Below are 23,390 nucleotides of genomic sequence, written 5' to 3'. Positions count from 1 at the left end.
TAGCATTTTACCTATCTTGTATCATTTATACATTCTTTTCTTTAACTACTGTAATTTGTATGCAAAGCCCATCTCATTGAGGGGAGGAATCTTCTTTTTGTGTCTCCTACTGTGCCTAGCACCTAGCTTTGCACATGCATATAGGTGCCCATTTATTTGCTGCGTGAGTCTTGTCCCCGAGATGGAGATGCCTTAAGTGCCTGTGGATCTGCTAACTGAGCAGATGCACCAGTGGAAGCTGTGAGCCCGTCCCCACACCTTATCTCTGCCTGCTTCAGCGGCTCCCGTTCACACGTTAAATTGAAAGCAGGGACCAATGCTCTATTTAAAGTGTCCTCGAAAATGGCGCTCAAGTGTGTAACACAGCTATTTCACTGACGTGGGCAAGGTATTTATGGAGAGGTTGCTTTTCCTTTGGATAGGGGGGTTTGTAACCAGAAGCCATTATATGACACCTGTGTGGATGTCAAAAGGAAAACAATGAAAAAACGCCCAAAAAGTCCTCTACTAGTTACCTCCATCTCTATCAAGACATAATCTCCCTGGTTGTTTTCTACATCAAGCTGTGTCTCTTCCATCAGCATCCAAAGATCACAAAACATGACCCGGGGCCAGTAAAGTTGAAGCAGGAATTGTCCAGAGCAGAAAGAATAATTGCAGTGTTCGCCATTAGCATTCCAGCCCCTGCTCTCTCTGGGTTCGTTCGCCACCTCAGCTTGACAGCTTAATGGTTTGCGGGAGAAGGAGCGTTTTAGCACAGTCAGCCTCTGCCTCTTGTGGGGAGAGGGTAACTGGTGAAAGCACGAGGTGAAGTCTCTAGAGGGAGGGACCTGTGTATGGGAAAAGAGGTGTTAAGTTAGGGGAAATGGCCAACTTCATGAGAGCCACACACTGTCACTGCTTCTGGCAAAGCGGTCATTTGTCTGCGCTACTCTTCCTTCTCAGGCTCTCTACCTGGGCACCTTCTCACTGGGCACCCTTTGAAATAAATCTTTATTGATTCTACTGATTAAATTCACTGCTTGCATTTTTGACAGCCAGGATTTTTTACTTTCTGAACAGAACTGACATTCTACTTCCTTTCTCTCCTCCCTCTCCCTCTCTTAGCAACAAATAATAAATAGGACAAAGTTTTTAAGACAAGTCCACGCCACCCCTTCTCCTTTCTGGACCCACCATCCATTTCCTGTATGAGGTTTTGGAGAATGTGGGGGAACTCTCAATACCATAGAGCTGGAAAATGTGTGCCTGGCTCACGGAGGTGGAGACAGTGAAGGTTTGCGGTGGGGGTCGGGGGAGGGGGACGGTAAGCTGGAGGCTTTAGGTAACTGGATGATAAAGAGAGAACAAATGTCTGGAATCAAAGCTAGCCCTCACAATACCCAAAGTAGGAGTTCTGGGGACTCCAGCAGCTAACACATCCCATGAAACTTCCAGCCTTTCACTGCAAGTACTGTGATGTCACTGATGGATTCTCCACGGAGCCTCCGACAGTGTCCTACTCTCTATATTGCCGAACCTCCGGGGCAGTCAGTATTTCTCAATGGAGGTGTCGCTGGCATTCTGGGCAGAACAGTTCTTCATTATGTGGGACTATCTTGCACCACGCAGGATGAGCATCCCTGACTCTCTGGGTGCTAAAAACCAGGAACGGAAAAAGCCTCCGTGCATTTCTAGATACCCCTAGGGAGGGAGAACTGCCCAGACTGAGAACTTCTGCAAGCCTGCGAGGAAGAAGAGTGTGGTTGACACTCTATGGCTCTTCTTGAGGAGATGGGCTATTGAGGTATCTTTGACAGCTGAGTGATCTTGAACAAGTCACTTCAAAAATTCTCTGAGCTTTCGGAGTCCTCGCCGGTTGAATGGTGATAGACGTAGAGCCCATCTCTTAGGTTTGGTAGGAAGATTGATATTAGTGAATGTTTATGAGTGCTTACAATGTGCTAGGCAATTCGCTAAGCACATTATATACAGGAGCTCATCTAATCAACAGCATCCAGGCTGCCCTCCCCACCTGGAGATCCTTCCAATAGCAATAATATCACTATCACTCATAGTTATTGGTTGCTTACTGTGAGCCTAGGCTTATGCTGAGCACTTTATAGTAGTTGTGGGGGATGGATCCTAGTTTCGACTCCATTTTATTGATAAAGAAAGTAAGTTTGGAGGTTCAGAAATTTGCTCAGGTTCATGCAATGAGCAAGTGACAAGCCACACCTGGGGCCCAGGGATGCTTGGGGTGAAGCCCATGCCTTTAGCCCTTTTGCCCCAGTGCTCATTTAAAACCTTGGCACTTGCTTCATCTGAATTCGAGAAGATTCTTCCCTCCCCACAGGGACACGTTAGTTCCCCTCATCTTGCCCAGAAGTAGGTATTCCCTAAACCTTCTAGAATTAGTGATGCCTCAGGCCTCAGACCAGGCTCTGCCCAAGACCCTGCCTGAGAACCTGAGCTGGTCAAACAACCCCACGGGGACCATGTCTCCCCTTTGTGAGCACCAGGACTGCTCTCCTCTCTTTTGGGGCTGCTGTGTGGATGGCTGATAATGCCCAGGCTCCTGGGAGGAAGGGTAAGGTGGTGTCCTCCACCTACAGCTGTGAAAGGGCTGTCACAGGGAGCCGTGGCTCCAGCTGCCAGCGCTGGTGTTTGCAAGCCTCTTGTAGGTGGCCACACTGGGAGAGCTGACACCTTCTATCGGAGGAACTGAAATGCAAGCAGGTCCAGGGTCAGGGCGGGATCAGTGATGCTCTGCATCCCGCAGAGGACTTGCTCTGTGCTGGGGGATTTTCCCCTCTGCTGGTTTGATAAATGATCCAGGGCTGGGTGTCCAGGCGGAGCACGTGGGTCTTGGTGGCCCCCACTACCCGTGCACTTCCCCATGAACTGACAACAGAAGCTCCTGGCTCGAAGAGATGCTTCATCTAGATAAAAACTCCATTTTTTTTAGCTCCCATTCTGACCAAAGGTTTTCCTGTCATTGTGGATTTGACACCTCACTCTCAGAAGGCTTTTAGCCTCCATTTTTCTCTTCCTCTCTGTACCTCCCGCCCCTTCTTTCCCATGTAGCCCAAGCTGTAGAAGGTGTCTCAGTGGAGGTGCCTGCCCTCTGTGGAGGCCCATGGCCCTTGGTCATGGGATGTCCTGCAGTCCTATTTCAGGACATCTGTCCCAAACTAAGGAATCCCAGCTAAAGCCCTTAAAAAGGGTCTTAACTTTTTTGAAATAGCACTTTGGGTGCTGAAAACGATTTCATTCAGGGCAAAGAGTGGACTTAAAGGATTAAGACCCCTTCCAAAAAGACTGGCCTTATTTTTGGCCAGGAAAGAACCACCAGGTCTTATCACTGGCTTAATAATTACCATAAAAGCTCTCATATGTTGAGTGCTTAGTAGTTTGACACTGCTAAGTGCTTGTTTGGGCACCACTTGGTCCAACCTCCTGCCCTGTGAGGGACTCTCGTGCCCAGCATCTCTGCCAAATGGACACTTGGCTTCTGCCTGAGAATTTTCCATGTGCATTCCATTGCAGCCTGTTCCACTGCTGGACTGGTCCCACGGACTCAGAGAGGATCCAAATCTCTGCCTTATGACCACCACTCATAGGCCCTATTTCTGCTCTTTGGAGTAATCTAGAAAGCTTGCTCTCTCCTCCAGGTGGCAGCCCCCAAGTTCAGTTTAAATGTACTCCATCCTTTCAAGACTTCCTGGTCCTCTGAAGTTGCTTGTTTCCTTCTCATCTTTTTAATCAGCCGAATACCTGGAGAGTCAGGTCAACTTAGTAACTTGCCTTTGCAAAAAGCAGAGTTGAGACACAGAGTGGGAACTCAGCAGTTCAGTCTCAAAAAATATGCTTTTCTTCTGAAATACCCACCTCATGAATATCTCTTTCCCTCCTAACTGCTTGGAAGTTAGGCAAAGTTGGCTGTCTTTATAAGGGCACATCTCTTCATTTGGGGGATGGTGTATGAGTCACTGCTGCTGCCGTTGGAGCAGAGCTTCCAGCCTCTCTCAGCAACTGCCTCCTGGTTGGGTCCTCTGGGCTGATTAGCCCAAGGACTGGCTGTCTAATTAGTCTCCAGGTGTCTGGAGCCCCGGTGGAGCAGCCTATATCGGGCAGGTTTCCTCAGAGGAGAAGGCTCCTGCGCCAGGTGGGGCCCCTGCAGGGGCTGAAGGAGGCCTTGTCCAGACACCTCTGTTCTTCCTTCTGCTCCATCCCCATCCTGGCTCCGTTTGTTGAACCTGGATGTGGCAGTGGGGTGTGTGCAGAGGGGAAGGCAGAGCAGAGAGGGTAGTTTACTCTCTGTCTTCTGTAGTCTGCAGCTTCTCCCCAGGCCTGGAGCAAGAGTCAGGCTCAGGATAAAATGACAAGGATGTCTCTCAGAGAGAACAAAAAGAGGAGGGACTGAGTTCACTGCGGAGAACAATACAACACAAGAGTGAGGGCAATAATAATGGCCAGCACTGATACAGCGGCTATTTGTGGCCAGCACTGTTTGAGGCATATATACCTATTAACTCATGTAATCCTCACAAAAGCCCCGTGTGGTCTGTGCTATTATAACCCCATTTTATACACAGGGAACCCGAGGTTCAGAGAGTAACTTGTCCAAAGTCATGAGACAGATGCCCGTTTTCCTCCAAGTTCCACACACCCAATGGCCACGAGAGGCAGAAGAGAGGTGGGGAGCAGAGGTTCAGAGCTTGGGATGGAGTCTGGGCTCCACTACTGAAAAGTGCCTACCCTCTGTGAACTCCAGTGTCCTCTGTCAGAGGGTAATAGGAAGACCCACCTCGTGGGGTCATAGCAAGGATTAACTGAGATGATGGGGTCAAGGGTACAGCCCAGTGCTGGGCATGTGGCAAGGTCTTAGTAGTTAGCTCTTATTGTGAAGAGGGGGTGCTAGGAGTAGAAGGATCACCTCCGTTTTCTTGTTGATGACTAGTGCTTGCATTATTTGTATTATTTTCTATCCATACTCTGCTTCTGCGAATCTTTTAAAGCCACTTGCCCATTTTAAAAACACTGGACTGTTAAAATGAAATAATGCAATAAATCATAAATCCCCTTACTTGGCACAGATATGCTGCAATGTCTTGCAAATACTGATGGCAAACTAAAGTGTTAGGGGACAGCGTCAGCCCCTTGGCATCCTGGGACACTGCCCTCAGGACAGCTGCTGTACTCTGCAGGGCACAGGCCCATTGACGTACCTACCTGTGGGTGTGTCAGTTCTGAATATTGCATATTAGTAGGATTGTTATCTTTCATTCTTTCAGTTAAATATACATTTAAGTAGAAGTTTTAGTGTTTTCTGTCCATATCTCCTTATTTTTGAGACCACTGAAATAAAAGACCTTCCATACCAGCCAACCCAGTGTCTGTTCTATTTGCTGCAACACCTGGCTGTTCTCACTCCGGAGACTCAATCTCTCCCCCTTTGCTCTCTCCATACCCCCTTCCGTCACCGCTATATCTGTACACACGTGCACACTCATGTGTGTCTCCATGGGCGTGTCCCTTGTAGCCAGGCCCTTGCCTCTGTACTAGGTGTAAATATGTGGACACTAGGCTAGGGGAGCCAGGTGGTCTAGTGGTTAAGATTTGGTGGTGCTCTCACTGACCCGGCCTGGGTTCGTTTCCTGGTCAGGGAACTACACCTCCCGTCTGTTGGTTGTCATACTGTGGCAGCTGTGTCTTGCAAAGCTATGCCACCAGTATTTCAAATACCAGCAGGGTCACCCATGGTGGACAGGGATCAGCAGAGCTTCCAGACTAAGACAGACTAGGAAAAAATTAGCCACTCACTTCGGAAAAGATTGGCCATAGGGGCCAGCCTGATGGCATAGTGGTTAAGTGCACATGCTCTGCTTCAACGGCCTGGGGTTTGCAGTTTCAGATCTGAGCACAGACCTATACATGGCTCATCAAGCCATGCTGTGGTGGTGGCTCACATACAAAATGGAGCAATATTGGCAGAGGTGTTAGCTCAGGGTCAATACTCATCACCAAAAAAAAAAAAAAATTGGCCACAAAAACCCTGTGAATATCAGCGGAGCATTGGCTGATACAATGCAGGAAGGTGAGAAGATGGCACAAAAAGACCAGGCCAGGTTCTGCTCTGCTGTACACAGCGTCACTAGGAGTTGGAATCCACTATGGGGCTCTAACAGCAAGAGCAGGGAGGGCAGGAACCCCAGGCCATGCTTCTCTCTCCTTGAAAATGAGATGCTCCCCCTTTACTGGGACTCCTACAAGGGTGGAAGGAGATGGCAGGACAGGTAGCCCTGTGGCAGATGAGTTGGGGAGCCCTGGATTAGGGTCAGAGAAGAACTAAAATTGCTGGCAGATCTCACTAGATATCCCTGTTCTAGCCAAGAAGCAGAGAGAAGAAATACTGTATTCTTTCTTTGTTTATGCTGACCAGTTTTCTATTTCAGTATGAGCTCCTGCTCCCCCTTCCCCTTCACCCCTACATGCACATCAAGCTGCAGCTTCCTCTTTACTGGCTTTTTCTTCTAAGTAGGGTCAGCCTGGGAGTCCTCATGGAGTTGCCATTTTGTTTCCCAGCCTCCCTTTCTTCCACCTCCTCCCTCCCCGACTCAAAGGAATGCCTGTCAATTTCATTGCTTCTGTTGCCTGGCGAGTTGCCCTCTCCCCACAGAAAACAAACAAAAACCCTTAATCGGTCTTTCAGAGCAACCCCACAGGGGTCTGGTTCTGCAGACAGTGGGCCCAAACCAGAGTTCTGGGGTCCCAAGATGTGGAGATGATGTGGCCTTGTTCAAGGAGATGGGTTGGTACGGGGGGATGGCACTGAGGCAGACAGCCAGCGGAAAGGCAAGGTGCTGACAGCAGGTGGGAAAGGCAGCGTGGAGCATGCTGGGCCTGCAGCCTGTGTGCAGGAGAAGCCAGTGGACCCCACTGAGTCAGAACTCCCTGAGGTGGGCAGGGCAGCTGCAGCTTCATAGGCTAGCAGAGCAAAAGGGGAACAGAAGCCCAGAAGCATCAAATGAGAGAAAAATGGTTTTCTTGTGGAGCCAAGGTTTTTTGTTTTAAGTAAGCACAAGGGACGCCTGATGTGGAAGGGAATCTTTGAATTATTGGAAGATGCTTTGGGGATGGAAACTGGGCTGACGCCAGTCTCTGTGGATTTGGGGGAGCTCTTTGAACAGGGGGTGTCTGGAGACCCTTCAGCACAGCTCAGCGGCTAGTTTACAGGACAAGTTAAATCTTTTCATGTCGGAGGACTTGCACCCATCTAATTCCTGAATTTATGTCCTGCCCGAGGATTTGGCTACCTTTGATGGGGGCTGAGAGCACTGTGAGGGATGTTCAAGGTCCATTTAAGGTCACATGAAACTGATCATTTGTTTATCCAGGTCCTATTGAGCACTTACACTATGCTGACTACTGTGCATTGAACGATAAATAAAAAGCATATCTTCACACCTCAATAGGGCTTGTTTAGTAGCAAAGTGAAAAAAGGTATAAATGTTATGGCAAATGCAAAGTAGAAAGTGATAAGTTCTGATGTTTGCACATGTTGCTTTGGAAATCGAGAGGAGGAGAGAGGTTCCTTTGGCTTGGAGGTCAGGAGGGGTCTATGATGGTGGTAACCAATTACACGTTCTGTCTGCTTTACTCCTCACCACAACTTGGAAGGCAGGTCCTACTGTCATCCGCATTTTATGAGGGGTTGAGGAATCTGAGGCCTAAAGGGAATAAGTCATTTGTTCAAGGTCAAATTTGTAAGTGTAGAGTTAGGGAAGGAAGGAGGAGAAGGGAATCTCAGGTGAAGGGAACAATTTGGTGAAGACGTAAGAGCAGGAAAGCACCTGACATCTGTAGGCAATGGAGAGTGGTTCTGTTTGAGTGGAAACGATGAAATCCAGATGGCAGAGGTCTTTGAATACAAGGCTAAGTCTGCCCTTCATTCTGTAGGCAAGGGAGAGCCGCTGAAGATTCTTGAGTAGGAGAGTGTCAAGATCAGAGCAGACAATGGTTGGAAAAAGGGGAATCTGGAGATGTATAGAGCGTTAAGAGGTGACTGTAAGTGAACATGTGAGAGATAATACATTGTGCCCAGAGGACATTATGAAGTCCTATTACTTTGAACAATGCAGGAGAAAAAATTTCTTTTCATTTCAATTCAGTCAGAGGCAACTGATTCCGTAAGAATAAAGGAAAAGTGGTCCATGTTCCACTTCCTTCCAACTCCATCCACACATTGGTACCTATTATGTTGACCCCCGAACTAGACTCCAGTCATTATTGCTCCATCCTGTTTCTGTTGCCTCACCAGATTTCTTTGACACAAGTGCCGGTTACTCTTTAGTTCACTCTAACTCCAGTTTACTGGATTGAGTAAAAACATCTTTTATGCCTTCAGACATTTATTGGCTTTGAGGGAGGTGGTGAGTGAGTGCAAAGTTGACATATGGAAGCATCTAGATGGCCAGAGTAAAGGTGTTGTACTGTAGTGAGAAGAGCACTGAACTCAGGGTCTAGGTGCCATCAGTAACTCCTGGTGTGGTTCTGGGATGTCTGATCCTGATTTTGAGTTTCTGCACCTGCAAGATGGGAGTAATAATACCTAAGCAAGTGAGAAAAATTAGATGGTGGTAAGATAAATGAGAGTCTATCTATCAGTGGTTCTCAAAGTGTGGTCCCCAGGCCAGCAGCGTCACTGTCACCTGGGAACTTGTTACAAATGCAAATTTCTGAGCCCTTCCCCAGACCCACCGAATCAGAAACTCTGGGTGGGCTCTCCAGTTGATGCTGTGATGTGCAGTCAAGTTTGAGAACCACTGCTGTTTGTCAGTTACTTAAGGGTTCAGTCTCTCCTCTGAACTCTATCTTGGTCTGTTACAGTGGTTCTCAAACTTGAATGTGCTTCACCATCACTTGGAGATGTTGCTTAAACACAGGTTCTGTGGATCTGGGTGGGGCCCAAGAGTTTGCATTTCTAGCAAGTTCCCAGGTGAGGACCCCTGCTCTGTTACATACTAGCTTTGTGGACTTGAACAGATTACTTTCTCTCTCTGTGACTCAGTTTCCTCAAAGGATCATAATAGTATTTATCTTAGAGACTGTTATGAAAAATAAATGTGGTAATTCATGTAGAGTGCTTAGTACATTGTACCTCCATGAACATTCTGCTTGTTATTAACGAATTTGTAACAGGCTTTACAAATACAGAGGGTCGTCGTGAAAGTTGGGTGGCAGAGGACTGCGGTGTCTACTTCAAGCAGATTTTTTTATTGTGGTAAAATATATGAATCATGAAACTTGCCATTTTAAGTCTACAGCTCAGTGGCGTTAAGCACATTCACATTGTTGGGCAACCATCACCACCATCCCTCTCCAGAACTTTCTCATCTTCCCCAACTGAAACTCTGTACCCGTTAAGCAATAACTCCCCATTCTCCCTCCCCCTAGCCCCTGGTAACTTCTAATCTACTCTCTGTCTTCGTGAATTTGCCTAGTCTATATGTTTCATATGAGTGGAATCATACACTATTTGTCCTTTTGTGTCTGACTTCTCTAACTTAATGTTTTTAAGGTTCATTCATATTGTAGCATGTATCAAAACTTCATAGCTTTTATCACTGAATAATATTCCATTGTATGGAATACTGTATTTTGTTTATTCATTTATCTGTTGATGGATACTTGGGTCATTTCTGCCTTTTGGCTCTTAATCATTGGCTGAAATCAACAATGGCATACATGCATGTGTTTGAGTCCCTGTTTTCAGTTCTTTTGGGCATATGCTTAGGAGTGGAATAGCCAGGTTGTATGGTAATTCTGTTGTTAGCTTTTCTTTCTTTCTTTTTTTTTGCAGAGAAAGATTCATCCTGAGGTAACATCTATTGCCAATCTTTCTCTCTTTTTTTTTTCCTCCCCAAACACCCAGTGCATGGTTGTATATTCTAGTTGTAAGTCCTTCTGGTTCTTCTATGTGAGCTGCTGCCACAGCATGGCAACTGACAGATGAGTGGTGTGGTTCTGCAACTGGAAACAAACCCTGGCTGCCAAAGGGGTGAGAGTGCCAAACTTTAACGACTGGACCATCAGGGCTGGCTCTATTTTTAGCTTTTTTGAGGAACCACCCAACTATTTTCCACAGTGGCTGTACCATTTTACATTCTCACCAGTAATAGTCAAGTGTTCAAATCTCTCCACATCCTTGACAACACTTGTTGTATTCCACTTGATTCTAGCCATCCTAGTAGGTGTGAAGTGGCATCTCATTGTGACTGATTTGCATTTCCCAACGACATCATTTCGTGTGCTTATTGGTCTTTTATGTATCTTCTTTTGAGAAACTTTTCCTCATGTCATTTGCTCATTTTTAAATTGAGATGGGGCTGGCCCCGTGGCGAGTGGTTAAGTTCACATGCTCTGCTGCATAGGCCCAGGGCTTTGCTGGTTAGGATCCTGGGCGCAGACATGGTACCGCTCATTAGGCCACCTTGAAGCAGCGTCCCACAAAGCACAACTAGAAGGACCCACAGCTAAAATATACACCTATGTGCTGGGGGGCATTTCGGGAGAAAAAGCAGAAAAAAAAAAAGAATTTTGGCAACAGTTGTTAGCTCAGAAGGCAATCTTTAGAAAAATAAATAAATAAGTTGAGTTGTTTGTCTTTTTGTTGTTGAGTTGTAGAACTTCTTTATACATTCTGTTTTCTAGAGCCTTATCAGATGTATGATTTGCAAATATTTTCTCCCATTCTACAGGTTTTTCTTTTTAGTCTATTTTTAAAAATACAGTTTTATTGAGGTGTAATTGATATACCATAAACTGTATTTAAAGTATAAAATTTAAGTTACAAATATATATAGATTGTATAACAAAGTATACAATAATGAGCTTTGACGTGTAAACACCTGTGAACCATCCCCACAATCAAGATAAGGAACTTACCCATCCCCCAAAAGTTTCTTCATGACCCTTTGTAATTCCTCCTTCCTGTCTTTTCTCTCTCTGTCTGTTAATAATAATGCTCTAAATATCCTGCAGTTGACACCGAAGCATGATGGGAAGATACTTAATTTGGGACTCAGGAGACCAGACTCCTGGTGCTCGGGCTTTGTCGTCAGTGGGTGCGACTTTGAACAGCTTCTTCCCTTCCCTGGGCTTTCTTCTTCACCTGCACGTGACAGGTTTTGGCTATCAGTGGTTCTCATCCATTCTGGCTGCATGTTAGAATAATCACTTGGGAAGCAAGTATTTATAACTTTTTAAAAATGCAACTTTTTAATAATTGTTTTATAATTAACTTTGAACAATCATTGCTTTAAAAAAATACTGGTATCTATCCCACATTCTTTGAGTGAGATTTCTGGGAGTGAGCTCCTGGTGTCTGTGCTTTTTAAAAGCTTCCCAGTGATTCTGATGCATAATAACTTGAGATGATTTCCAACACAACCTTCTTATCCAAATTCCATGGCTTATATATCACTTTGTATTTTTCACATCGATTTCATTTCACTCTTTCAGAAACGGAGGTAAGAAAGATATGGCTTGTTTAAAGACAAGGACACAACTATATAGAGTGGATAAGGGACTTGAGTTAGATGTAAGGTAGAGTGAGGACTGGAAGGTAGCGTGTGTTTCTATATTCCCTTCAATTGCTGTTAAACAAGGTGACATCAACATGCCGGCAGCCAGTGACTTCCAGGTAGGGTGTCCTGGGATGGGATTACCATGGACCAGGGGCTGACTATGCCAGTGTATCCTCGCAGATTCTCAGGACTAACTCATACTAATTCCCTAGGATATTGATATTTAAGGTAAAATGCCACCTCATTCATTGTAATGGAGTCTGTTCCTATCTGGGTTAATGAAAGAATGGTGGTTGTTCTCCCAGACATGCTTCATGACCTTCATGGTAGCAAGGTATCTGGAGAACACTGTAACCTGAAGGTTTACTGGGTGAGTCAGTGAGATGCTTTCGGCTGCTGGTGACAGAACCCGATAATAGTGTGAACAGTACGTGAATGATCATCTCACATGAGAAGACCACAGGTTGGATGGCTCCAGGATTGGGTCATGCAGTGGCTCAACAGCATCATCGTGCCTCAGGTACTTTCTTCTCTGCTCAGCCAGGGTGGGGCCTGTCGGTGATGTCTCCCCTCACGGTCAGGAGAAGTCTGCAACAGGTGATGGCATTGCGAATGGCGGACAAGTAAGGAAGAGGGGTCTCCTTCACATGAAGTCCCCAGCAGCCTTGCTATTTGGTCCAACTGGCCAGGTTGGAGTCTCGTGGCTGTTCTGAAACTTATCACTGTCAAGGGGAAGGAGACCACCATGATTGGCTTAATCCAATCACAGTTAATCACTGGGGCTTGGAATCCCTGGCTTATTCCAATCTTGACTGACCCCCTTCTGAGGTGGGGCCCTGTTTGGAGGGTGAACTCCTGAATAAAGTTGGGGGATATACCAGAAAGAAAGAACCAAGAACCAGGGGGCGCGGTCAGCTGCCTCAGTAGGGGAGTGTGGAATCAGAACCAAGGGGCTGGTGTTTTTGAGAACCACGTCATCTGCACTGTGGAGAAGCCTGATGACCAATTGCTGTCCCTCCTCAGAGTGTTCTTCCTGATGAGTCACCTACTTGTGCCTGGCAGCCACCTTGGCTCTTTCTCTCTCCCTGGTTGGTGTGAGATTAAAACCCAGCAGTTGTTGCTGTTTTGTTCTGTGCTCCAGGCTGACCACCCTGAGTTGGCTAACACCTGCTTTGTTCAGACTGTTTAGATTACTGCCTTCTCGAGTTACATTCTTGTCTGGAGGAAGAAACCATGTCACTTTGAGTGAGTTTGGGTTCCTTGCTCTTTCAGCAGTGATTTGGGGACACCTTTCCCCAGTAAGGTGGCTTCACAGCTATCTGCTGCTTCCGTGGAGATGTCTTGATTGCTACTAAATTAACTCTCAGAAGGTTACCTTATCTCCATGTTCCAGGGGCTTCTTTCTGTAGCCTCTGTGTGCAGACTCCATTAGCTACCTCTCAGGGCTGTTTGAAGATGCTGTTCAGATCAGGTGAGGTGGGCATCTGGGTGGAGGCTGAATCTGGTACCTGGGCAATATGCTGGCAGGTGAGATGGGGAGTTGGTTTGGGCAAATGCAAACGTGACTGTGATGTGGCTGGGTGTCAGTTCAGGTGGGAATACAGGTCATTGGTCGGTCGCCTCATCGATCTTTCCAGGCTGAGCATTTTGCCTCATTGATTTTTCACTGCCGACTGAATCTTGTTCATCCGTTCACTTAGAGATTGCTTTATTTCTTTTCAATTTATTTTTCTGTGCCCATTTGACACTTCACTACATTGTATTGCCCTTACTCACTGTAAATGCTGATCACCTCTTTCCTAGGACAATCTCTGTGACCTTGGGAAAGGCCTTTAACCTCTCTGAGCCTCAGTTTCCTCATCTGCTAAATGGAGGTGATAATTCCTGCCCAAAGCACATGGAAGCTTGGGAGGCAGTTGGGCATCTGGGAGAGTAGTTCCTGAGAGGTGGTGGCAAGATTTGCTCGGTAAGGGAAACATGGCCTTGCTCAGACTTGGCAATGGAAGGAAGAACCTCCACTTGAGGAGGGGCACTGAGCTCCCACAGCCTCAGTTCTCGCCCAGAGATCCTGATTCCTCCTGCCAATAACTGTAGCTTCAGCCAGGTTGGCTCCCAGGGACGGGACGCATCTTGCTTGTAACCCCGGCCCAAGTATGGATTTACAACTGTCCATTAATTTCTAATAGCACAGCTGAGACAAGGCTGGACATTTTAACGGGACTTTGCCAGGGGCCTTGGGGTAATAAAAGGGAAATAAATAGAGTTACTATAACAACTCAATGGGGTTTCCAAGCTAGGGTTTAGTTTGTTTCATCAGTAGGTGAAGCCCTGGTTTAACGCCTATTGTGCTGCCGTGGAACAGTGTCCATTTTTGAACCCTAGCTAGGCCCCATAGGCCCCTTAAAGACTAGGCATGAAGACTGAGACCCAGAGAGGGGTGGGAGTCCCCTCTCTTACCTGTGAAGGTGTACCGCCAGTCCTAGTGACCCATTTGGGGAGCCACCTGTTACTGGATGACTGACACCATGAATGTCGACCCCTTCCTGAGCACAGCCTTATGCCATAGACCAGGACATAAGAGTCGTTATCCCCAAATAAAACAGCAGCCTCACAAGGGCACCAGAAACACCTGCATTACAGGCAGCAAGGAAGCGAGGCATCCGGGCAAGGTGCCTAGATGTTGAGCCTGCTCTTTGGGTGTGAGGATGGCAGGGCCTTTGAGTCTGGGAATGAGTTAGGAATGGAGGAAGCAGAAACCTGTCCTTTGTTGAGAGAGGCTTATTTTATGCTTCTTCCTTTTTCTATGTTTATCTTGTTTTCCCTTTGGATTTCTTGTAATCAGAGAAAATTGTATCTTCTCTCAGCTGTGCTAGGAGGAAGCAGGAAAAGGGGATTGTAACAGGCATGTCGCTTTCTGCCAGGAGGTTAAAGAGAGGGATGCTGTGTATCTGTGATGGTGGTGGGAATAATGTGTTATGTGAGTGGGCCTTTAGCAGAAAGGGGAAATCCAGGGGGACAGAGTCTATACCACTTCTTCCAGCTGCTTCTCCTCACCTAGAGATTTTCCTTCTAGACGTAAATCTTGAAAGCTTTTTTTTTCAATAAGTGAAGCTAATTGCCTTAAACTTCTCGATCTCTTTGACAGAATTTTTTTTTTGAGGAAGATTAGCCCTGAGCTAACATCTGCTGCCAATCCTCCTCTTTTTGCTGAGGAAGACTGGCCCTGAGCTAACATCCATGCCTATCTTCCTCTACTTTATATGTGGGACGCCTACCACAGCATGGCTTGACAAGCGGTGCTATGTCTGCGCCCAGGATCCGAACTCCGGGCCGCCAAAGCAGAACGTGTGCACTTAACCGCTGTGCCACTGGACCGGCCCAGACAGAATTTTTATTAAGACTAAGTGAGAAAATAGATGTAAAAGTGTTTTGTGGAATGAAAGCCAGCATACCAAGATTTCCCAAAGTGTGTACCATGGAACAGTGCTCCTGGAGATATTAATAGATATTAAGCAATAAAAGTGTTCCTTAGTCAAATGTTTTTGAGAAACCCTGATTAACAATCGTTCAACAGATGTCTTTATCAAAGGACCTCTCAAGACTTTTAATAAACTAATGTGTGTCTTGGTGGCTCTCGAGGAGGGTGATTTGGTGTTTCCCAAACTTGCTTAATCTGGGACCCTTTTAGGGCAGAGCTTTGGGAGGGATCAGTGTTCTTCATGGTGCGATGTTATTATAATTGTGTGGGTTTGGAGTTGCTGACGGGTGAAGGGGGCACGCTTTCATTCAGTAAGCTTTGACAGGCATTTGTCCATAACATTTTCTCATTTCAACATTTCTCCCCATTCTCACCAGTGTCTGTGAAACGGCAACTCTGAGCGGGAGTTATTTAAATTCTAGAAGAGTTTTTTTTGAGGGGAGGAAATCCACTTTTTTTAAAATTAAAAATTGCCTTACCTCACATGCTCCATCATGAATGAAACTTGAAGACATTATGCTAAGTGAAATAAGCCAGACACACAGGGACAAGTACTGTATGACTCCACTTCTGTGAGGTCCCTGGAGGAGTCAAATTCACAGAGACAGAAAGTAGAATGTTGGTTGCCGGAGGCTGGGGGGAGAGAAGCTTGGGGAGTTATTGTTTAATGGGTCCAGACTTTCTAAACTGAAATGAAACTGGATGATGAAAAAGTTCTGGAGATGGATGACAGTAATGGTTGCACAACACTGTGAATGTACTTAATGCAACTGAACTGTCCACTTAAAAATGGTTAAAATGGTAAATTTTATGGTATGTGTACCACAGTTTTTCAAAAAAGTCTTTAAAACATTAAAAGAAGTCTTGTGCTTGGTCTGGTTCTTTTGATTTCAGGCTCCTTTCTTTCAGACTCTGGCCTTTAGAGCTTCACTGGCTTGCATACCTTGTGCCCAGGACGCTCTTTGTAAGTTGAGTGACGAGAGGGCTCCTTATAAGAAGTATGTGACTGATGCTGATTTTTTTTTGCCAATTTCACTCCTTTAGTATTATTAATTTTGGTTGGAAATTTATGAAGTTTACAAATTAGCCTGTATTTCATAAGCATTTGCAATTTCCCTTTAGTAAAATTGAAATTTTGATGTGATAGTTCTTCTTTCACAAAAAATAAGTGTAAAATGCTAAGTCTCTAAGTAACATATTTAGTTGGCATCACTTTCTTACGGCCAAGGTCCCTTGGTGCAACCTTTGCATCTACCGAGGGGCTGTCACAGCAGAGGCTCTCGTGCCTACGGGGCTCTCTGCAGGCTTAGGTTCAAATCTCAGCCTCACTTCATACAAGTTCTTGAGAATCTCAATCTCAAAAATAAGAATACCATTAGCATCCTCTTGGGAGCACTTAACTGAGATGCCTGTGCAGACCACACAGCTGGGTTCTCTGTAAGGCCACTTACTGCCATGATTTCCCTTTCACATCAACCGGGGCAGAGCTGGCTCTGCAGACGACCTTGCCCTTGATGTCCCAAACAGAACTCTTGACTTTTTTGCTCCCCAGCCCCATTCCTCCTCCGTCTTCCCCATGTCAGTAAAATGGCACTACCATCCACTCAGGTTCTCAAGCCCAAATCGAGGAAGTATTATGAGTTCCTCTCTTCCTCCCCTCTCATTTCCATATTCACCAGCAAGCCATGTTGGAGCAATGACTCACATGTTTTCACCACTGTCACCTGAGCCAGGCCACCATCACCCCTCCATGAACTCCTGCAGGTCTCCTGTTCCACCACCAACCATTCCCCACTGAGCAGCAGACTGAGCTTGTCAATGATAAACCTGACCATGTTACTCCCTTCCTTAAAACCTTTTCATGGCCTCTCATACAGTTTGGAATGAAATTCAGATCCCTTCCCATGGTTTTAAATGTCCTCCATCATCTGCCCCCTCCCTCTTTCTCTGAACCTGCCACTGATACTTTGCTGGGCACTCAATGCCTTCCAGCTCCTCAGCCTCCTGCCCTTTCCTTGCCGAGTCTGCCCCCTCCTCAGGGCTTTTGCACTCACTTTTCCTTTGGCCTAGGATGCTCTTTCTCCAAATCTTTCCATGGTTGGCTCCTCCTTGTCATTTAGTCCTCTGCAAGCATCACAGAGAGGCCTCTACTGGTCACTCCAGCTAGGGAACACCCTGCCTCCAACAGTTACTCTGTATCAAATGACTATGCCTTCTTTTTTTTAAGGTCTTAACACTATCTGAAAATAGCTATTTTTCTTGTTTATTGTCTGTATTCTTACTATTAAATGTAAACTCCATGACATCAAAGACCTTTTTATCTTATTCATTGTCACCCTAAGATCGTAGGTTCTTGGCACACAATAGGATCTTATTCAGTGTTGTTGACCAAATGCGTGAGTGGACTTGGGTCATCTTCCCTTCTTGCTGCTTGGCCCTCTTATACCACCTCTTGGCCACCTAGAACTTGTCCAATTGTGTTACCTTCTTGGGCTGAAGGAAAGGGACCTCTCCATCACATGCAAGTTATCAAGGCCTAGCAAGGTGATGACAGTCCAAAATAGTTTAGCTTTTATACCCTAATAGGCTGGAAGGCCTTCTTCTCCTGCAGGTTAACAACTGAGCATTGGTCATGGGGCCTTCTAGGCTAATCTCCCCTCCCACTTTTGAGATACAGTCTTCAGTGATGACTCTGATGGGTGGCTTTGTAGTTTGTTGGATCTGTCAGAAGACCTGAGTTGCAGACACATGAAGAACATGACTTTGGGCAAGTTAATGAAATTCTCTGTCTCGGCATGCCCATCTGGACTATAATAGTCATGGCTTGGATAGAGGTGGATATATATTTTTGGAGTGATGAGAGTTTATTGCATATGAAGGAGTTTGTAGAGGGCAAGGCATTACACACAAACGAGAGGTGGTGGCGGTCGCGGTGGTGGTAGAATTTCAGACCATGTAAGAGGAGGAGGTGGCCAGAGCTGGCAGGAGTTTTTCTCTGCGTGGAGCACCCTGTATTTCCCCCCACTGAGTGATGTGCAGAGCAGACTCAAAGAGCTGCTGTGCCTTCTTAAAGGCCTCCTGGGTCGTATGGTGGATTCAACCTTGTATCACACCTTGGATCCATCTCTTGGCCTCTTGTGCCCCCAGTGACACAGCTTCTGAGCAGGTCCTGAAAGGGGGTGTCAGCAGGATCTCACGTGAATCCTTCCTCTTCCTGGCCTTGCCCCAAGGCCCTCCAGCGACATGCCCCACACTGTATCCTTGTCACCTGGGAGAAGGAAGAGGGCACGACCAATTGACTGGGGTGCTGTGGAAGGGAACCGGTCCCTTCAGGAGTGCTGGTGAGAGGGCTAGCCCTGATGTTAGGGCAGGGGTTGACTTGTTGAGGTCCATACTGTGTTGCTGCTCTACAGCGATGGGCACCTTGGAGAATGCATCTGAGGGTCTTCACCATTCTGGGCCTCGCTTGTAAAATGGTGAGGGGATTGGGGTTAAGATTTCTTGCTCCTTGCCTCATGTGTTGCTGGTATAAATACAGAAGTAGGGTGAGGTCTCAGCAGAGTGGGGAGGGCAGGGGCAAGGGGATTGGGAGATGGGAACGTGTTAGTTCATTTTAGAATCATTGTCAGAAACTGCACACGTCTCTTTGGTCCTTTGACTCATAAGTGAGTGCCCAGCAGGTGGGAGAGGGAGCGTGACTCTGTGGCACGGGTCCGCGCTACTGGGGACCTGAACCTTAAAGCGCGTGTGAATAAGAAGGGGGTGGGCCAGGAACAGCCTCCTTAGGAGGTATATCATGTTATACTAGCGTTACTTGATCAATACCAAATATCTTACAAATTCAGCATTGTCATGGTGATGGAGATTATTTCCAAACGTTAAGATATAAAATCCCCTAATCTGCTACCTTCTTGCTTATTTCCAGGTAGTGGTGCTTGGCCCCAAAACTTTGTCACAGTCATTCTGAACAATTGTTTTTTTCCAGGAGCGAATATAGCTCTGTTGGGCTTCCGGCTGCAGGGGAGGTTTCTGCCAAGATTTGCGGCACGCAGCTGAAATATGTTTTGTATTTTATGAGCTTTGGCTCATCGTGGAATTAAATAGCACTAATTACATGAATATAGACCAGCAAGGGAGACAACTGTTCACTTCCTGATTTTCTCTCGAATTGAAAGGAAAAGGAGGAGGTAGAGTGACAAGGAGACTGAGGAGAGAGCCCTCCTGCTAGACATCAGATGACAACAGAAGTGCTGTCACTTGGCCCAAAGGCGCCCCACACAGCCTGCTCTCTCACGGCGCCACTGTTTGGTGGAATTATGGGCCTCCTTGCGTGAAGAATCTGTGGGCTCGAAGGCAGGCTGCCGGGCTGCGGGAAGCAGGTTGGCTCTGATGGGGACAGCAGTGACAGGGGCTGCTGGCAGGGAGGCATTTCAGGGGTGGAGTGGTAACTGGGGGAGATGCTGAGGCCCAAGGATCTGAGAGCAATGGGCTCCCAGATGAGTTCCCCAGCACCTTGCATTTAGCATCCTTTCCAAACCCAACGACATTTTTTCAGTTAGAAAAGTTCTAGTTAGAGATTTCACACCTGTCTAAGGAAGGGAATTTCCATTGCTTTTGCCATTTCTTTTCTTGCCAAGGACAGGAAATGAAATGGGCAGAATCCTCTTATCTTAGGGTGTAAATTAAGCCCTTGGGTTAGGGGGAGGTGCTCCAGAGCCTGGAGGCCTCCTGCTGACTCTTCACTCAATTGTCACATGGAGGGGTCCCACAGGCTGGAAGAAGTGAAGGCCCCTCCAAAGGGCTAACTTGTTCTCTAGGATCTGGCTCTGGGAAATGGGTTCACATCTGAGCCGATGAGGTGCCTCCTACTCCAGCAGTCCTCATTGTGAGAGAGAAAACACGTTCAAAGAGTGCGATTTAGGCCGTGTGACAGGTGAGTGCTCACCTTCCCTGAGGGCAGGCTGTGGAATGTGACCAGGCTCCCTACATTTTAGGTTGAGGCTGCTAAAAAGCCAGTTTAAGCAAAGATGCAAAGCATCTCGAGAGAGAAGCTTCAGCACCAGCCTTTTGTTTTCAAGTAAACACCACCCTCATGTGTTGTCACCATCGCCATGATGTGGTTCTGCTGAGAAGGCCATTTGTGGAACCCTCCCAATGTCAGTGACAGCCTGTGTTCCAGGAAGTCTAAACGCTTCACTCTCCCTTCTAGATGTAGTCCAAGAAGAAACTTCATGATCTCTCTTTCCTCATTGCCCTATCTCCAGAAATACCATTTTACAGTTGGGGAAACTGAGGCATCAGAAAGAAGGGCAGCAACTTAGCAGGACGGTGGCCGGTGAGGATGTCTGTTCCTGATGCCCGTAGCGTCCTCACCATGGTGATTCAGAGACAGGAGGATTTTATGGGTGAATTTGGCTGACACGTCAACCACTGTGAGCTAGGCACAACCCACCTCTTCCCCTGATCGTGAAAGGAGAGGAGGGTCTGCAGGGAGAGAGGCTTGTTTGGGTGAAGCCCACGTGACGCAGCTTTGCTTGCTGGTGCCAGGCTGGCCGTCCAGGCAGAGAAAATGCAAGGCTTGGGGGAGGGTGGGGATGGGCAGCTGGAGAGCTGCAATGGTCCTCCTTTCCAGATGAAAAGCAGTCACCTAAGCAACCCCTCCGTCCACTTTTCCCCAGGCCACATGCCTGAGATGGGGCTGCATGGAGTGATGACTATCCCCAGCGTGGGGTGGACTCCAAGCTCCTTCTCTGTGACACAAATGTCCACCCAGGTCTTGGGGCAGCAAAAGTGACAGCAAATGCTCCCCTTGCCACAGCTTTGGGGTGCCTTGAGTGCCTTCCTATGATGTCCCTTCATTTCTGCACATCCAGAGGCCAGAGGGGACACTTGGAAGAGTGGAAGCTGCCCCTTGGACAGGATGTTCGTCATGGGCTGGGCCAAGGGGTTGGGGCAGGACGGAATGCCCACATTGGTGCCAGGAGGTGCCACTTTGCAGAGTGGATCTTGATGCCAAGTCCAGCTGGGGCAGCTGTCCCCGAATTCCTGGCCAGCCTGTTTCTTTAAATGAGACACTGGAAAGAAGTTTATGATTCTGTCCTCCCAGCGCAGGCTTCTATGGAGAGTGTTGTGTTTTTAAAGCCTCACAGCCAGACTTGGAGTAAAGAGAGTCATTGCTTAGCGACTCCCCCACCCAGAGCACAGCGCCTGGAATATAAAGGGCTGTCGCGATGTAATAATAGAGTTCCATCTCGGGCTGCCTGGGCTCGGCTGCAGCTCCCGTGTGGTGCTACTGGCAACAGCCGTCTTGGCCAGGGAAAGGTGGTTCTGCGCCCTGGGGGGGCTCCCTCAAGGCCAATGATGTGGAGGCCTGGGGGAGGGAAGCCATAAATGGGGGCCTCAGGGGTCTAGGGAGTACCTAATCTCTGAATGGGGGCGGCTGGCAGACTCACCCGCCTGCAGAGGCTTCTTCTAGTCTGGTTCCAAAGGCTCTGTCCATGGTAATCGTGTTTCCCCAGCTCCTTTAATAAGCTGGGAAGTAAGGATTAAGAAAGTCCGAGTAGCTGAGCTTGGTGCTGAATTTCCCAGGGACCAGGCTTGTTGCCTGGTGGCGCCCGGACTCTCATCTGTGCCTGGCTCCCCATAGCTCCCTCTTCCCCATCCTTTATGCCCTTCTCCAGCCCTTCCCCCAACCACCAATGTCACATCTCCCATGCTCAAAAGACCAGAGGCAGAGGCAGAGGGAAAGCAGACTGGAGAGACTGACTCCTGGGCTCACGGGCTGCCCTAGCCATGCTGCCTTCTGGTTTTTGTGCTGGGTTATGGCCAGGCTGACCCTTCTGAGTCCCCCACTCGCACTTAGACTGTCCAAAGGCAGCGCTGTGACCTCCTGGGAGGGACAGTTGCTTTGACTTGGTTTTTCCTCCAAGTGGTGGTGTTGGATGGCACTGTGACACCCACACCCTCAAGCGCTTTTCCTCTTATGAATCTGGCACTTGTTGCTGAGACACTGACGAGGAGAAGGGGTGGCAGTGAAGCATATGGGGGCTGCACGCCCATCGTGGGCTTCAGACTGCAGCCAGTTGCTCGACCAGACCAGAGATGTCACATCTAAACATAATCCTCCAGAAAAGGAAAGAAAATAACAATTCATGGCTCCCACTTCTAGAAACGAAGAATTTAAAGTGAGAAATGCAGACAAGAAAAATACTGGTACTTACCGAAGGTGTGATTGTGAGTGTATAGATTACAGATTGGAGTAGGAACCTAAAAAGCCCTCTGTCTGGCTTGCTAATTTGGATCAATGAATGTCTAGGTTTCTCAGATGAAATAGAAAGAAGGCCTGTGCTGTGTCCCCACTGCCCTCAGCTGCACGCATGCTTCTAGGTACTTTCTCCGTAAGCTGCTTTGCCATAGACATCTTTGCTGCATTCTGGCCACAAACATTTTCAATGCTTAACTAATTGGCCATAAGGCAATTTTGCCCTAAAAGATAAAATAACAAAAAATAAAAGAGGGACATTAAAGAGGACATAATGAAACATGAAAAATGAATAACAAAATTAAAAAGTCTTTATTGCTAAGTACAAAATATTTGAATACGTTTAAAATGTGTGTAGATTCATGGAACAACTGTGCAAATAATTGATTTTATTTTGTGGGTTGTGCCTAAGCATTTGTCTTGAAAGCCTTTCGTTCATAGTATTATACATTTTTGTTTTGCTTGTTGATTCATCTCCTCGTTCAGCATCCATCACACTTTTTCTTTTTCACTAAAATTTCTTCCTTCATTAAGAGAGGCATCAGTTTCCAATACCAGGATGTGTGTTTGTGACTGAGCTTTGTATTGCATCATGGAAAACATTCCACACTGTTGTTTGTTCTTGGCATATTGTCACATGTCGGTTGATAGATGTTGCAAAGTTCTATGAGAGATGTGGAGCTAAGATTTATATAATATAGAAATAGGAGTACTGCATCAATAGAGGAATGAAATCAAACTGTCAACCAGTTGTTTTATCCTCTATGGCAAAATTACTTTATGGCCAATTAGTTATGTGGTGAAAATGCTCATGGCGAAGATGTTTACAGCAAAGCTGCTTATGCTGAAAACACTGGACATGGCCCACATGTAGTGCCTTCCTTGGCCCGAAACGTGGAAAGGGCCACTGAGGAACATGGCAGATTTTTCTACCCTGTAGATAGATGTTGGCATGGTCATCTCCCACCTCTCTGGGCTTGGCAATTTGCTGTCTGGCTTCGGGAACATGGAGGGGGCTGCTGGCATCTAAAGAGGACTTTCCCTGGGTCAGCCTGATGTACTACAAGGAAGGGTGCCCCCA

At 46.9% G+C, this 23,390-nt stretch overlaps 1 protein-coding gene across 2 annotated transcripts in view; it reads left to right on the top strand.

The window, feature by feature from the left end:
- PLXNA4 (plexin A4) overlaps positions 1-23,390 on the top strand; it is a 428,442-nt gene that overhangs the window by 34,817 nt on the left and 370,235 nt on the right. The window lies entirely within an intron of this gene.

Source organism: Equus asinus, chromosome 1 (genome assembly GCF_041296235.1).
Source record: "Equus asinus isolate D_3611 breed Donkey chromosome 1, EquAss-T2T_v2, whole genome shotgun sequence".
In the NCBI taxonomy this organism is placed as follows: Eukaryota; Metazoa; Chordata; class Mammalia; order Perissodactyla; family Equidae; genus Equus; species Equus asinus.
This window is presented reverse-complemented; position numbering and strand designations above follow the sequence as displayed.